The sequence below is a fragment of the Dermacentor variabilis genome, chromosome 6, assembly GCF_050947875.1.
Source record: "Dermacentor variabilis isolate Ectoservices chromosome 6, ASM5094787v1, whole genome shotgun sequence".
NCBI classification, from domain to species: Eukaryota; Metazoa; Arthropoda; class Arachnida; order Ixodida; family Ixodidae; genus Dermacentor; species Dermacentor variabilis.
Window position 1 is genome coordinate 33723713 of NC_134573.1, and position 15085 is coordinate 33738797.

A 15085-nucleotide genomic window follows, 5' to 3' on the forward strand; every position below is an offset into this window, starting at 1 on the left:
CCTTGTCCGAACATTTTTATTTTTCCTTTTTTTTTGCACTAAAACGCTCTCGGTTGCTTTCTGTATTCAAAAGAATATATACGGTAGCCAGGCACCGCGAATTTTACGCTCTAGAGCTGCTTTTCCCACCAGCCGCCACTGCCTCCCAGTACGTCACACCTGCCCAGCATTCAGCGCGTGACACTGGGCCCACGATCCGGCATGGCAGTGGACACAGGATACTGGGTTTTGCAATAAGCACGTGTTTCAAAATTTCTTTGGGCGACGGAACACGTGACACTTTCTTTGTTGTAAGCGGCTCGGAATGCTACACGTCCCGAAGCCATCACACTTTTCACTGCAGTAGGGGGAATAAGGCTCGCTCATTGTTAGCTGCTAATCCTATCGTTCAACAGGCGTCGCGTAGCATAGGGCAAACACTGTACTCCGCCAAACACGTCGTACCTCACCGCGCGGGGAAAGCAAGTTTGCAGATACCGTCGTACGAGTCTGGCAAACAGAAAGAGGCGAGAGCAAGTTGTGTGTGCACTTAAAAAAACGCTCCCACAGTCAACTGTGAAAAAGTTAACGCCCAGGAAATTTCTGGAATCTTTATCTGCAATTCTCCTGGCCACAACGGCACAATAGCCTGAACTGCTGGCTAGCTGTCATACACTCATGATGTATCGCGCACGGCGCTTTTTCCTTTTTCTTTTTTTTTTTTTGCTCTCCCGACAGCCGCAATAGAGTGCGCTCTCGTTGGACTATATTGGTGGCATGGTTGCAGACACGTGCGCTTGAAGTAATGTGCGGGAGGCGCAACCACCGGACGGAGCCAGACACTCAAATCTGGAGAAAGAATCCATCCGCGTTTTGCGCGCTTTGTAATGTTTAGCGGCGCCACATTTGACAAATGCTGAAACTGACGTGAAACAGCTTGACATTTTTTTTGTACAGACGGTGCTACCAGCAAAACGCAACTGTGAGATTTATTATTTATGGAAATCTTTTGATTCAAGGACTACTTAGGTAAACTGGTGTAGTAATTACAAGACATTGTATAACTCTACTAATATTCAGCGCTCGTTATGAATTAGCGTGTACATAAAAAAAGAATGCCTATTTCCACGGACTTGGCCAACAGAAAACTTTGCTAAATTTACTCCTCCCTTGAAGATAACTTAATAAACATAAGACAATTTTCTCTTCATAGAATTTCAGAGAAGTGCTTGTTGCTTGATTCTTGAAAATTTCATAGCTTCAGCTGAATAGTTTTGCATATTCTTCGATAATATGTTACCAAGTATAGCAACACATCGTCAGTTTGAAGTAATAATAACTAACGAACTGTTCATCAGAGCCCCAAACAACTTCACATGGATGATAAGTGCCTCCCCCCCCCCCACTGTAGCCTGGAAAAACAATAAACATTGTTGTTCCGCATTGAAAAAGAAAAGAAATATTATCTCATATACTCTTATTGTTTTGCCCATTTTCATTAGCGCCGATTTGAGTTTTTAATTGCTTAGAAACCTTGTACAACATTTAATTTAAGTGTGCAGCAAAAATCATTTATATATATAGAATAGTTCTGCCAGAAAGGCAGTACAAAGTAGGCTATAGTACAGTAAAAACGCCGTTTTCTGCTCACACTGTATTGATCGCCGTCAGGTTAGGTTAGGTTGATTGCTTCAGGCTAGACAATAAAATTAGTTATCATAGCAAAGCGAAGACACTAAGCTTTCTAATGCAACATGGTTCACAACCGTCTTATGAGCGGAAAGAGCACAGTGCGTTCACAAACAATGAACAAAATGCGGAACGCGTGTCGCCGGAGTGCGACCGCCACCTCAAACCACCTACTGGTTTGTGCCTAACCTCGTTATCAGAGTTGTTAGACTTTAGGAAACCACTTGGCACCTTTTCCCATCATGGTTCTCTCTCTCCTATTCCCACTCCCTGAACGATTCCTCGCTGCATGGGTGCCTCTATTTCGGGCGTCTCGTTCTTGCGCAATTTGTGCGCAAGCCCGATCTCATGGAATACCAAAAGTGGCACGCGCACCAACGTTTAACAAGAGGTCTGTTAGATGCAGAAAAGGTGCACGGGACCACTAACGAAAAGGTGCAGGTAGTGCCAGTTATGGTGTGCCGGGCTGTACCCACTCACAGCAAGGTTCAAGGGCTCACTGCACCGAGGCGGCACCTTGCATTGCACCTCGTTCAATCGAACACGGGGGTGCAGGGTGCAGCGCTGCACCTCAGGGAATCGCAGGCCTAGGTGAAGTGCACCATTAAAAGATGCTGAAGTTGCAGATAAACTTGCCTGAATCGAATAAACCTAAGCACTCTGTCAAAAGAGCGTTCTTGTCGAATCCTAGGCTATCTCTAGGCTTTACCCTGTGAGCTCTTGACGACTGTGCTGTTTTTCAATCGCGAAATTCTTGGCACCGTGTCCGCGCAGGTCATAGACGGCCTAAAAGGGGCTTGCCATTTTGGGTTCTTTGTCGTAGTCATTTAGACGTGTCAAAAGGGCGTGAGACATCGTCGCCCCATTACCTTTGCTGACGGTGTCAACGCTCCCACATTCATGCGTAGGTATCAGTAGGTAATTACCCCTGCATTCGAGCACTTCACGCATGGTCAATAACCGTGCAGAGAGAGAGCTGAGGAATTGTTTGTACACTTTGCGCGTCGCGCCGCTTATTCTGCATGTTTGATAAATGAGCAAGCTAACATCGCTTACCCGTCGTAATCACGCAGTGTCTCTAAGAAAAATCCCGGGGAAAACGGGAGTAACTGCGCCGTTAGTCCTAAAAAGGGCGATTTCGTCCCTCAGAGGACTAACAGCATGAATGTGTGTGCCGTGTGCAAATTTCGGAGAGTAAGTGTTTAGTCCCTGGTCGGAAAGAGAGCAACGGGAGGACGACCGACAACAGTTACACCCCATGTGCTTCGCTGTTTTCGTCCGCGTCTTGGAGTGATGCGGTGAAAACGGTATTGTCTATAAATAGTGGATACTTCGAAGTTCGTGCACTGTCTATTGAACTACATGCAAAGCTGGACCTTGCCTCTTCGTGAGAAAATTGCCTGAAACTTAAAAGCTGGAATGGGAAGAGCCATGCCTTTCGTGCGCACAACATAAGTGAGCAATACACATTAAACGCGCAACTCAATGATATACGGCTAGATTTTTCGGTCAATAGCACCTATGTTTCTTCGTTCCAACGAAGTTACGAACTTAACTGAAGCGATCTGTAGCTCGAACGGGACACGCTAAGCGAGAGAAATTGTCCTTCTCTGTCGTCTTGGGTTGGAGCTCGCTGCACGGAGTGCCTCAATTTAAATGGCCCTAAGAATACTCGGGCTGATTTCTTTTCGCAGTCGCTTATGGTTGCAAGTACACTCAGCGTTAGACTCTCACTGCATAGCATGCACAAATTGCCGAGTCTCTTTTACATTGCCGCACTTGCGTTCCTATGCTACCGTGGTCAAGTGGTTAGAGTACCCGACTTCTGAGCGAGAGGACTTGGTTTCGAATCCTGCTTTCGAGTCACGTTTTTCTTTTCAGCTGATTAATATTTTTATTAGGATATAAATGCCTAACTTCATTAATTCTATCTTTGCCGAGCATCGGAACGAATTACCGTTACTCCCTTGAGGAGCATCGGAAAAGGGCAACTGTTAGTCCTCGAAGGAGTAAGCGCATGGGGTGTAACAGCTCATCCCATGTCAGGTAGTCCCCAGAAGGACTAATGATTGTGGCAAATCAGTTAGTCCCCAAATGGACTAACCTCCCTACCCCTTTTAGTCCTTTTTTTTCTTAGAGTGTACGACGGGTAACCGATGTCTGCCAGTTCCACTTCTTCCCCGTAAAACCATCGGCTGCCCTCGCTTGCTCTGCTTCACTCGGTCCATACCAAGTTAAAGAAATTGTTGGTTAAATTAGAATTCTATTCGAATAAAATTGATTTCCTTATTTTATCAGCAAACAGTATAGGAATTAATGCCGAAGGCTTCACCTAACGTATATGCCACCCATTGTAAGATGCTTTCAGGAAGAAAGCTAATGAATAGATCTTCACGCCAGTACATTGTCGCCAAAAATGTATATGGCAATTTAACGCTGTTCTAGGCAGCAGATAAAAACCCACGCATAGATATCGACTAACAAGTACTAAGGAATATCATATACGATCATATTGGGCCTAATTTATTGCATTGCGTTTTACTAGCACCCGTTGTTCTCCGTGCCCACCTCAGAGGCTCTTGTAGTTATATCATTTCCTGCTGTGGCTCGCAACGACGTCTTCGGACGCAAAAACGTTTCTCCTTACTGTGAAACCTTCTCGTTCAAAAAAAAATGTTGTGATTCTTCCTTTGTTTACACGTTCGAAAAGCTGCATATTTACCTTGAAAACTTTCCAAATACGAGCAAACGAAAATTTTTATATCTTCAAAATTTTTCATTCTTTTATGCGGCACGGAAGAAACTTTGCTTCGAGTGGAAAACTTGTATGGAGTTTCCACTGCCGACTCCCGAGTATGCGCTTCACGACGCCCTCAAGAGTTTACTACCCTTGCGCGGACGCTGACGTCGTAAACGTACACCATGGGAAGGAAGCGTTACATGGGTGTTTGTTTCGAACTTTCCTCGGCGCTTTTGTTCGGATAGACAACGGCTGGCTTGAGATGTGTACGAATGCTGTCTACAAAGACCACTCGGGACAAAAGTCACTTGGGATGATAACGGCCGTGTGCCAAGAGTCCAAGGTGCCTTGCCAGAACCGCGCCACTCTTTACATACGACCAGGCCACGTTGGCTAAGGATCGGGTCACACACGTGCTCTTTAAGGGGTCGACACCGCGGGCCGCCTAAATCCACGAGCTCCATTGCCTCAATCACAGGTTCATTTTAATGGAGCTAACCTGATTTGAAAATCGCTGGTTTCATCACTGTTAACTTATCAGAATATCGCTAGAGAGGTGAGAAAAGTACACCTCTATAGAGTCGCCCGAGCACATTATATGAGCCTGGAAAACTTCTAATTTCAGTACACCGTGTAATCACCCACCCCTTTCGACTTTCTTTGTCTCCCCTTGGTAAGCGTTCTATTTATTGCTCTGCACACATTGCATGACCTTGCTCCTTGCTGCGTTCCTTGCTGTGTTCCCGCAATCTCAACTATAGAATACATACGAGCTGCACGAAATGCTCCGCATCAATCCTTCCTGCTATGACTGTGGCGCGTGATAAACTGTCGAACACAATTTATCGGAGTGTCTAGCTTAGTCAAATGAAAACACTTATTCCACTGAAATGCGCTCTGCTTCTTGAGAACCATCCTAGAGCTATCAAGCATACTATGTCCCTTCTCGCTCCAAATCAACGTCAAGCGTTAGGTTTTCTTTTCTTATTGTTTCGGGTCATTATATTAATTGATAAGTATGTTTATATTAACACCACCACCTCTGTCTCACCTGTGTGTACCGTGATCCTATATTGTGTGTTTCTTTCCCCGCCTTCCTGCTCCACTTAAGGTGGTTCTGTGCCCTTTCTTTTACCCATACAGAATCTAATGTAGGCGGGTACAAACACGCCGGCAGAATTCTCTGCATTTTAGTAAAAGTCTCCCTCTCTCTTTCTCGGTATCTCTCTCTCCACTATTTTTTATGAGTATCGTATCCCTGTCATACGCGTCTCATTTTCCGTTTTATTGCTCGTTTTATAGCAGTTAGCTCCTTCCCTTGTTTCTTTTTTTCTCCAAGTTTAGGTCCTAAATATTAGCGCTAACTATATGCTTGTATATTCAGGGATAGTGGTAAGCTGTCATTCATTGCTCTGCAATGCCGCCCAAATGAGCTCGACCACATTCTCATTCGTTCAAAGATTTCTTTCACAAGATGCGTGTCCTATGTGTCAACTTGTTCCAGAGAAATGCAGTGTAGAAACTTGTGCACTGTGAACGACGCGACAGAACGATTGAGCTGTTAGTGCAAAACGCTTAACTGCAGTGAATTTACGTGTTGCAGCTATCACACAGTGCCGCTGAACCGCAAGGAACGACGGAAGCACCAGCGTGCCTTGTTTGCGAAGCCGTGCGAAATTGTATAATAATCAGCCTACTATGTGCGTGATCCTGAAACGAGTGTACGGCGGCGGACCCCATATTTTCCTGGAATAATGTCGGTTAGCGACCGTTGCCACGTGAAGTAACCGAGGAAAGGTCCTGCACGTTCTCGGAGCTTTGCGGTGCTTCGTATTACACGATTCTTCGAAAGAGTCGCGCGATCCGAAAACTGGGGCTCTGAACGAAAAAGCCTGCTATGGTCCACGTTAGGCACTTAGATTACCAAAAGTGAAACTTGATGTTGTTACTAAACGCAGACCTCGTGTTGCATTGGTTCAAGGTTAAAACTAGGCGGTACACAATACAGATTGCACCATCTTAAAGGCGACCGTTGTCGAACAATGCAGGAGGCCAGCAGCACCTGTTGGTTTTCTCCTGATTTTCACGAGAATGCGCTTTCGCTTTTATTCACGGGGTATCCTTTCCTTCCGTACCCAAATATAAAAGCATATTTGCTCTACAAATGAATCCACTTCTAATTCAGCGCATGGATCTGCATTGTTCGCGTTGGCCATGCTTGCCAATAAGAACAGCACACACCAAGAAGGTCACCTGGCCCCTCCTATACAAGAAATGGCACTGTAAACAATGTCTGCTATTTAATGCACAATGGCTCAGGCATAACTTTTGAACATGTTATATTTTTGCAAAGACGCGTCTTGATGGAGGTGTGTCGAACGCGCATTTTACGAGTTGCACAATAATGTGTTCCTACTAACACTTACACGCATACTTTTTCGTTATTTCATACCTGTGTACTCTGCAACACTACCCCCCCCCCCCCCCCCCCAATGCAGAACGTATTCACTAGAACATTGCTCCATACCTGTAAACATACCAGTGCCGATGAAAGACGACCAGTTAACTTTCGTTTGCTGCTTATTTTAACGTCCTTCAGCGTTCAAATGTCTACTCAATGGTATCCTGAAAGCCGCGTTGATGAGGCGGCACCACAAAGGAGTGCATGGGAGATACAGCACTCAAGTTCTCCAAATAAGCGAAATTGCAGCACATTGGGGAATATCGGATATGCCAGGCGCTAACCACGAAATGCCGTTGCCGATACTTCATCCGCGAAGGACACATCGTGAAGCAATACTGAAAGGCCACAGCACGCTGTTATCGTATCACCGCATGACGTACACACCCCACTTCAACGAAGCGAGAAGTGTTTCAGCGATAGCGATGAAAGGGAATAGAATGTGCAGGAAGGGGTGGTTTTTCCAATGGCTTCGCTATTAGCATAAATGGATACAGTAGAATATAATTAACGGACCACACAATTACTGCTCGAAGAAAATGCGGCCAATTTAATAAGAACATACCGCACCATACAAAATGCACAACATACATTCCACTTGACTTTCAGTCTTAAAAACAGAAAAAAAAGAAACGATAAAAATGTAGTGATAGGACATCGAAAGTGAACGCCTGAAATATAACGAAGCCGCGGAAATTTAACGAAGCCTTTTATGTACTACCAGCTAGAGATGTAGGCATTGAATGGAAAACACATTGTATAAATGCTACAGAGGTAGAAAAAAACATTCAGGTCTACTTAAAAAGCTCACGCAATCCCGTAAGACACGCATATAATCAATATTTATTGAATGCATTAACTTGGCATTTAGTAATCGTCATACTATATTCTGCATAGTGTCCACTGTGCCTTGTTCTGACTCTCGCTATTTTGTATTTTCCGATTTTCCTGCAGGTTCGCAAGCCGCCACAGAAATTGCGCAATAAAAAATGGTTGCGCGAACCTGATAAGGTTTGCCACAAATAAATTGGTCATGATAAAAATCTGGGGCCGCATAACGTAAAACTATTCCAATATGTTTTTATCCCAATCTCCTGACGTCAAATTTGCATAACCGCCGACGCAAGCTTCGGGCGGTCACCCGCAGGGTTGTCTGAACCAATCAAACGCTCCCCTCGTTCATAGGAGGTCACTTTTGTTTGCTCGGAAAACGAATAACATTGCCGGCACTGAGCGGCTTGTCTTATCTAATTGGCTCACAAGCGGCGAGGAGCATGCTTAAGTGCAGAGGGATTCGATGGCACCGAGCCACTGCACTGAATATCGATAACCGGATGAAGAGGGTGGTGCCGGCATTTGCGATTGGTCCGCTTTCTCTTGCTTAGCTTGCGGTGGCTCATCGACAATCGTGGCGGCATGCAACGGAAGCTTAAGAATGACGCTAACATGGATCCTCAGCAAATAAGAGTTGGTAGAACGAGGTCGTGAACGTGCCGAAACGTCTAGAAAACGTTACACGGCCACGCAAAAACGTTTATTACACGCAAATAAACTCATGCTCTCCGGCAGGGGAGAGTAGCCAGTGCCGCAGCGATCGGCGACAGCCCTCTTTTATTCCTTTAGGAACGGGGCAGCCTGCGGCTATTCAGAAGAAACTTCAGTTTTGTTCGGCATATTAATGCATCTTTAAGGCGTACGCATCACTTTGACGAGGTAAGTTCTTGCGGTTATGTGACGTCGCGTGAGAGGCAGGTGAAGTGGGTGCAGCCCAAGAACTTTTGACAAATAGCCGAGTGCTAATGGTAAAAAGGCGTCAAATCAGAAATAACGTTTTGTTTTGTTCGGTCAAATTATGCATAATCAGTGTGTACACGTCATATCAGATGGGGAGCTATCGCGGCTTTCGTGACGTCGCGTGACAGACAGGTGAAGTGGGGGTGATCCAAAAAAGTTTTTGACCAATCGCGGGGGGCTGATTGCGGAATCGGAATAGAAAATTTTGGAATAGTTTTGCGATATAGCGCCCCTGAACACTAACTGCCATCTTGCTCTTGGAGCGCTGACCACATAGAGTTCAATGAGCCGAAGTTCTAGACTGCTGTTGCGGCAATGCGATGATGGCGTTCCCTTGGCAGGTAGTTCTTTATGCTATCCCAGTGGCCTGTTTTGATTTCTGTACACGTCGAGGTAGTGTTTTTTTTCCTGCAGGTTTGGTAAAGCTTTAATTAAGAGCTGGGAAAGTTATTTCTTCCTGCGCATACTAAGGGGGGGTGCAATTATTTGCTCATGTAATATGAATATTTGACTATATGTGCTATTTTCTCGCGGATATACGCTCAAGACTTGTACGTTCATATCAGAATGTGTGCTTACACATTTGTATCTCTTTCGCTGTTATTTATTCTACGCTCGTAATTGTCCAAGCCGATGAATTTTTTTCAATGCAAATAATATTCTACCGGCGTATATGAATTAAGCTGCGTATACAGACGCACCTATAGATAAGTATCCAGCCGGCCGTGGAAGTCTCATTCTTTGCACTCCCCAGGAAGCGATGCCATGGCGTCATCGGGATTAGCTTGTCTTTTGGGCCAGCCCCTCCAGAATTCAGGGTAGAAAAATGAACTGAACTTCTTCGATTCTATTCTTCATAACTGTTTCATCAATATGTATGAGTTACTTGAGGCACGCGTAAAATGTCTACCACATCGGCGTTGTCACCCAGCCAACTTGGTCTGCTCTAGATGAATGCATTTAGCCAACGTCGTGCTACAGAATGAAAAATGAACTTACATAAATATAGTTCTGAAAAATCACTTTATGAATTGATTCCGGTGCGCGTAAAATAATTGTCGGAGTAGTTTGCCCGTTGAATTGGCTGCTCCGAGCTGACTGCCCTTAGCCGACTCAGCGCTAACCAACTAAATTCGAGAAGCCTTATACCACTGGAAACACGGGTTGAGAAGCACTGCAGCTTTTCATCGGTACACACAGTAAGGTCTCATAAAGGATGAAGGACGCTTACATCAAGTCCATATTTACGAGTGTACATGACGAAGGCCGTAAGCGCTCCTTCTCTTTCATGAGCATCCACAGCCACAACTCGTCACGGGATAGCGAAAATTGTCAGCCACCCGACTGTAGCATAAAGCTACAATGGAAACCCAAGATGAGTTCCATTTACCCCACCTTGCGGGCTTTCGCAGAACTGGTTTGCTGCAAACGGTTACGATTAAGCTCGTAATTTAGAGTGTGCCGTGGATTCTTAGTTCCCACAACTTCTTGCGGTTCATCTTGTCTCAGCAGCCATCTGTTTCGGCAAGTTGGCCGCTAGACAACAATAATATTCATAGTGCCTCCATTTAATAATTTTTTTCTGTTTCCACTCGGTTATCACATTTGCCATCCGGGCAGCACTATGAACATTTCTACTGTGTAATCAATATACATGGGGAACTGTAATCTGAACAGGTGATTACCGACTGCTTCGGAGCGTGCATGTGGAGAATTATCTTGTCTTTGTACTATAATCATGGCGGGCTGATTGTTGTTGAGCTAGATCACAAATTGATATGGTCTTGTCTCCTTCTGCAACTTTGTTTATTCTGCGCGCATAGAAAGGCCGCGTGGAAGAGCATTCTGAGTTTGGCTATCAGTAGCGTCATGATTCGCGTTGTACGCCGTGCTCTGTCTATCGCGCCTATGTTCCCACCGAGGATGGTGAGTTCTCAGTGACAACGGGTGCTGGTCAATCGCGATGGTGAGTTTCTTTCTTCTTTTTTCACAAGGCAGTCAGCCAATTATATGCATTACTTATGAGCGAACTGGTTGATTACTTCCACCGCCATTGACCTTAACATTCCACATTTATAAAGAAATCGCTGCCGCAAGAGTGGTTTCTGCAACCTAAATAGGCGCTACATATTCAGTCTGATTTGCGAAGGCGATCGGCCGTTAGATTACAATTAACTCGAACGGCAGGCATCGTTAGCTCAGGCCCTGGTTGGGTGGCAATTGTAAAACGCCTGCAACCGCTGCATGGGCAGGCTCTTAGGTGCTCGAGAATCAGCGGGCAGACTGCTTTGTTCACATTGGCAAAGCTGTGGCCCAACGTACACCATGTTTTGAAAGAGAGGAAAGAATGCCTGAGATACCCTTGCGAGAACGGTGTCTTGTCGTCTCTCAAGCGATGAACCAGTGCTTCGCCCAACAAAACATAGCAGAGCTCCGATGTACGGCAGACATTTTATAAACCGTAGGTTTATTTGCCGATATCCCCGCGATTTGGTGCGAGTGCGTAAGTTTCTTACCGAATATATATTACTGATATAGCACTGAGTGCTAACGGATAAAGTGGTTTTGGAGAGTGCACGTCTGTTTAGTGTAATGACCCAATGAATCTCCACATAAAACCTGGGCATATAACGTCGACGCCCTATGTATCTATAAACCTGAAATTTATTAATATTTTCTATACGGTATTCTTTAGCCACTAGGTAAATTTAACACTGCATGTGTGCCTATTCTTAGCCTAATAGTCTCTAGAATGGGGGCGCGAAGAACAAGAAGCCGAGTAGCACGGTCGTGCCCACATCGGTTCCTGCTTTCTTCGATATTTTCGGTGAGCAATTCATCTCAATCTCGTTGATTTCTGCACCAGCGGACGCATAAGGAAAAGAGGAACCCGCGGATACCAACTTTTCAATGGTGGGTGGCCTTCTCGTCGGTTTTTCGAGCTGCTTCTCTTCCGTGACGCCGCGCTCCCCTCAGTCTGACGGCAAGGCCTAACCAGCGTTCGCCGGGCAGGGTTAGTCCCGCCTCGTCATGACAGAAGGAATGGTTGTTGTAATGGAAGGAGACGATCTTCCTCCGGAAGAATTTGGTGCGGAGCACGGCTGGCGCTCCGCCGCTGTCAAGAAAAACGCCCTGCGCGTCTCTCGTCGCAACAGCACCCGTGAATTGGCAAGCAGCGAGGGGCAGCGCAAGCGTCTCAATGGCAGCAGGAAGCCAATTAGCCTAAAGCGCAAGGTCATCAGGTCGTCCCGAATGCCTCCGCTCCCGAAGGAACACTGGAAGATTATCGCCCGTCCCAGGGGTGGTCTGGATGTTCAGAAAACGGGCTCCGCAAGGCTTCGTCGGACCGTCGCCGCCGCGGCAGGACTCACGTCCAACGCAACACAACATATTATCGTCCTCACCACCGCGTCTCGCGATAACGCAGATGCTTATCTAAAGATGAATTGCATCACCCTGGGAATCAAACAGTACGAACTCAGCACTTACGAAACCGCGCCGCACGCCACGTGCAAGGGTTTCATACGTCAAATTGATGCGTCGGAGAGCCAGGCCGACCTGTACAGAAGCATTCTCAATGAGAGAAATCCCTTAGCCCTGGGAGCCAAGCGAATAAAGAATAGCGAAACAGTAGTCATCGTTTTTGACGGCTACAAGGTTCCCAACTTCGTTTTCTACGGTTCGGCGCTAGTCAAGTGCTCCTTGTACCTCAGGCAGCACGACTGCTGCTATGCCTGCGGTAGACTAGGCCACAGGGCCGACGTCTGCCCAACGCCGGAGGACAAACTATGCAGGAAATGTGGGGCCAACAACCCCGACGACAACCACACCTGCTCGCCTACTTGTGGCCTCTTCGGGGGCCCGCACGCCACAGCGGACAAGATTTGCAAGCAGAGATTCCAACTCCCGTACATCGTTCGACGGAGGAGAAGGGAAAGAAATGCGGAATCCAAGAATCGAGACCCGTCACCAGCACAGACATGCGCCGGCAGCGAACCGGGTAGATCTTCGAGCCGGCGCTCCCGCTCGAGAAGTCGCTCGAGGTCCAGGAGCCGTTCCCGGTCCAGGTCCAGGAGCCGTTCCAGGTCCAGTTCCCGGGCCCCACAGAACAGGGTACGGTTCGAGGAGCCAGCCGGTTTTGGGAAACAAGGCGTCACCTGGGCAGACAGGGTGCGGAGTGGAGCGAGAACTGCCGAAAAGGTAACTGGGGGTGCTGCGCCAGAGCATGGTTCGTCTGAAATAGCTCAGCTTAGGAAAGAAAATTCCGAGATGCGCAGCATAATGGAGTTAATGCGAGCCGAAATAGCCGAGCTCAGAAAGGCTAATCAAGCTCACCACGTTCCAGTCCCTAGTTCAACCCCCTCAGGGACCCCCTCGGCGACCCCATCTCCCCATTCCCCTCGGGCACCTCACATCGTTCCAGTCCCTAGTTCATCCCCTTCGGGGACTCCCTCTTCCGAAACAGCAGACGTTCCCATGGTCGTGGATGCAAGCCACTCGGGCAACCCAGCCAAAAGAAAGGCCGTTCCCAGCATGCCCGATAATGTACAGGCTAAAGCCAAGTCCGAAATCAGAGAAATGTCGAATTCCATCTGCTTCGAGATCAAGAAGATAAATGAACGACTATCTGCAGTGGATCAGCGACTCTTGGTCGTGGATCAGAAGTTAGACGCGCAAAACGTCAAAATTCAATACTTGGAAAACAGAACGCCAAAACTAGAGTCCAAGGTGCAGGAAATGGACATCAGGATGTCGACCCACATATGTCCCGTTTACTTCCCGGATCGCGCGTCGGTACCTACGCCGCCACCACTGCACATCCCCGGACAGATTAATAGAACCATCTCCCTTGAGACCCTAGTAGCAACGCCGGAAGGTGCTCTACACAGCAAGGATGGCGCCACATACCCGATTTAGGATTTTGCCGTGGAACTTCAGTGGACTCCACCATAAAAGATGTACCCTGCATCAGTTTGTTCGCACTCACAAAGAAAAGCCACATGATACATTATTGCAAGAAACGATGACTGATCAGGTTTCACTCCAGGGATACACAGCTCTTGCTCTCCGTGGGGATGGCAGAGGAATCTGCACATTAGTCTGCAGCAAGTTCACTTTCGTCGCACACGATCTAGGGGTCCGACCTAGCAAGACGGAGACCTCCCTAGTAGAAGTCATCCCAAGTCAATCCAACATCCCCAGCATTTTTATACTTAACTTATATATCAGCCTGAGCGATCACAGACAACGTTTCAAAACCATCATCACTAGGGCAACGAAACTCGCCAGAAACTCTCCACTGGTTGTGGCCGGCGATTTCAACGCCCCTTTTCACGCGTGGAACTACACGCACGACACGGTCAAGGGCAGAAGCCTGTGGCAGGAGGCGGGAGATGCGGGACTCTCTCTACTGACGGACCCAGCCTTTCCCGCCAGACGTGGCACCTCTTCGACCAGGGACTCTGTCCCAGATCTCGCCTTTGTTAAAAACGCTGGCTCAGCCGTGTGGTCGAATCTGCTCAAAGACCTCGGTAGCGATCACTACATCACGGTCACCAGCTTACAAGTGGAGCAGAAACGAAAGAAGGCCTTCTCGGTTCCTGACTGGGACAAATTCCGTGAGGTTTGCAAGGCCCGCGCCGCCCGCGGAGAAAAGCCGGAGAGTCTCGTCCAGTGGTGCGCACTAATTCTACAAGCTGTCTGCTCCCCACCAAAACCATAGAGGCGGACCTACAGACAGACAAAATGGATAGCAGGCTAGCACACCTTCTCGAGGTCAAGAAATCACTTCTCGAGAGGTGGAAAAGCCAACGCTTAAATTGCAAGCTCAGGAAAAAGATAGCCGAGATCAACAAGCAAATCGACGAGCACTGCCAAGCCCTGTCTAGGCAGCAATGGGACAAAATTTGCAATTCAATTGACGGGCAGGTGCGCATGGGAGGCAAGTGGAATCTTCTCAAACACTTGCTAGACGACTCCGGCACCAAGTCAAACCAGAAAAGTGTGCTCGCCAAAGCGCTCCACGAAGCCAAGAAGGCGTCTTCGGAAAAGGACGTGCTGGAGGTGCTAGCTAAGAAGTACCTGCCGCTCAAAACTGTGGGCGGTGAGGCGGCATACCCAGTATACAAAGGGAAGCCGAACTCCGCGCTGGACGAGCCTTTCAAAGTCAGCGAAATCCGCCGCACCATACATGACCTCAATGGTAGGTCAGGGCCCGGCCCGGATCACATTAACAACAAGGCTCTCAGAAATCTAGAGGACGCATCGATCGAGTTTCTCACCGATGAGCTAAATCGGATGTGGGAGGAGGGAATTGTACCGGAAGAATGGAAGTTGGTGAAGGTCATACTAATTCCAAAGCCCGGTAAACCGCCGAGCTTGGACAACCTAAGCCCCATCTCACTGACGTCATGTGTAGGGAA

General features: G+C 47.3%; 1 protein-coding gene across 8 annotated transcripts in view; it reads left to right on the forward strand.

The window, feature by feature from the left end:
* Positions 1 to 15085, forward strand: part of LOC142584714 (solute carrier family 41 member 1-like) — a 448191-nt gene that overhangs the window by 285706 nt on the left and 147400 nt on the right. The window contains exon 1 of one of the 8 annotated variants that reach the window (XM_075694931.1): positions 10611 to 10629. The exons of the other annotated variants lie outside the window; for them this stretch is intronic. The gene's annotated coding sequence lies outside the window, so the exon portion shown is untranslated. Of the gene's footprint in view, positions 1 to 10610; positions 10630 to 15085 lie in introns of those variants that run through there. 8 annotated transcript variants of the gene reach the window in all.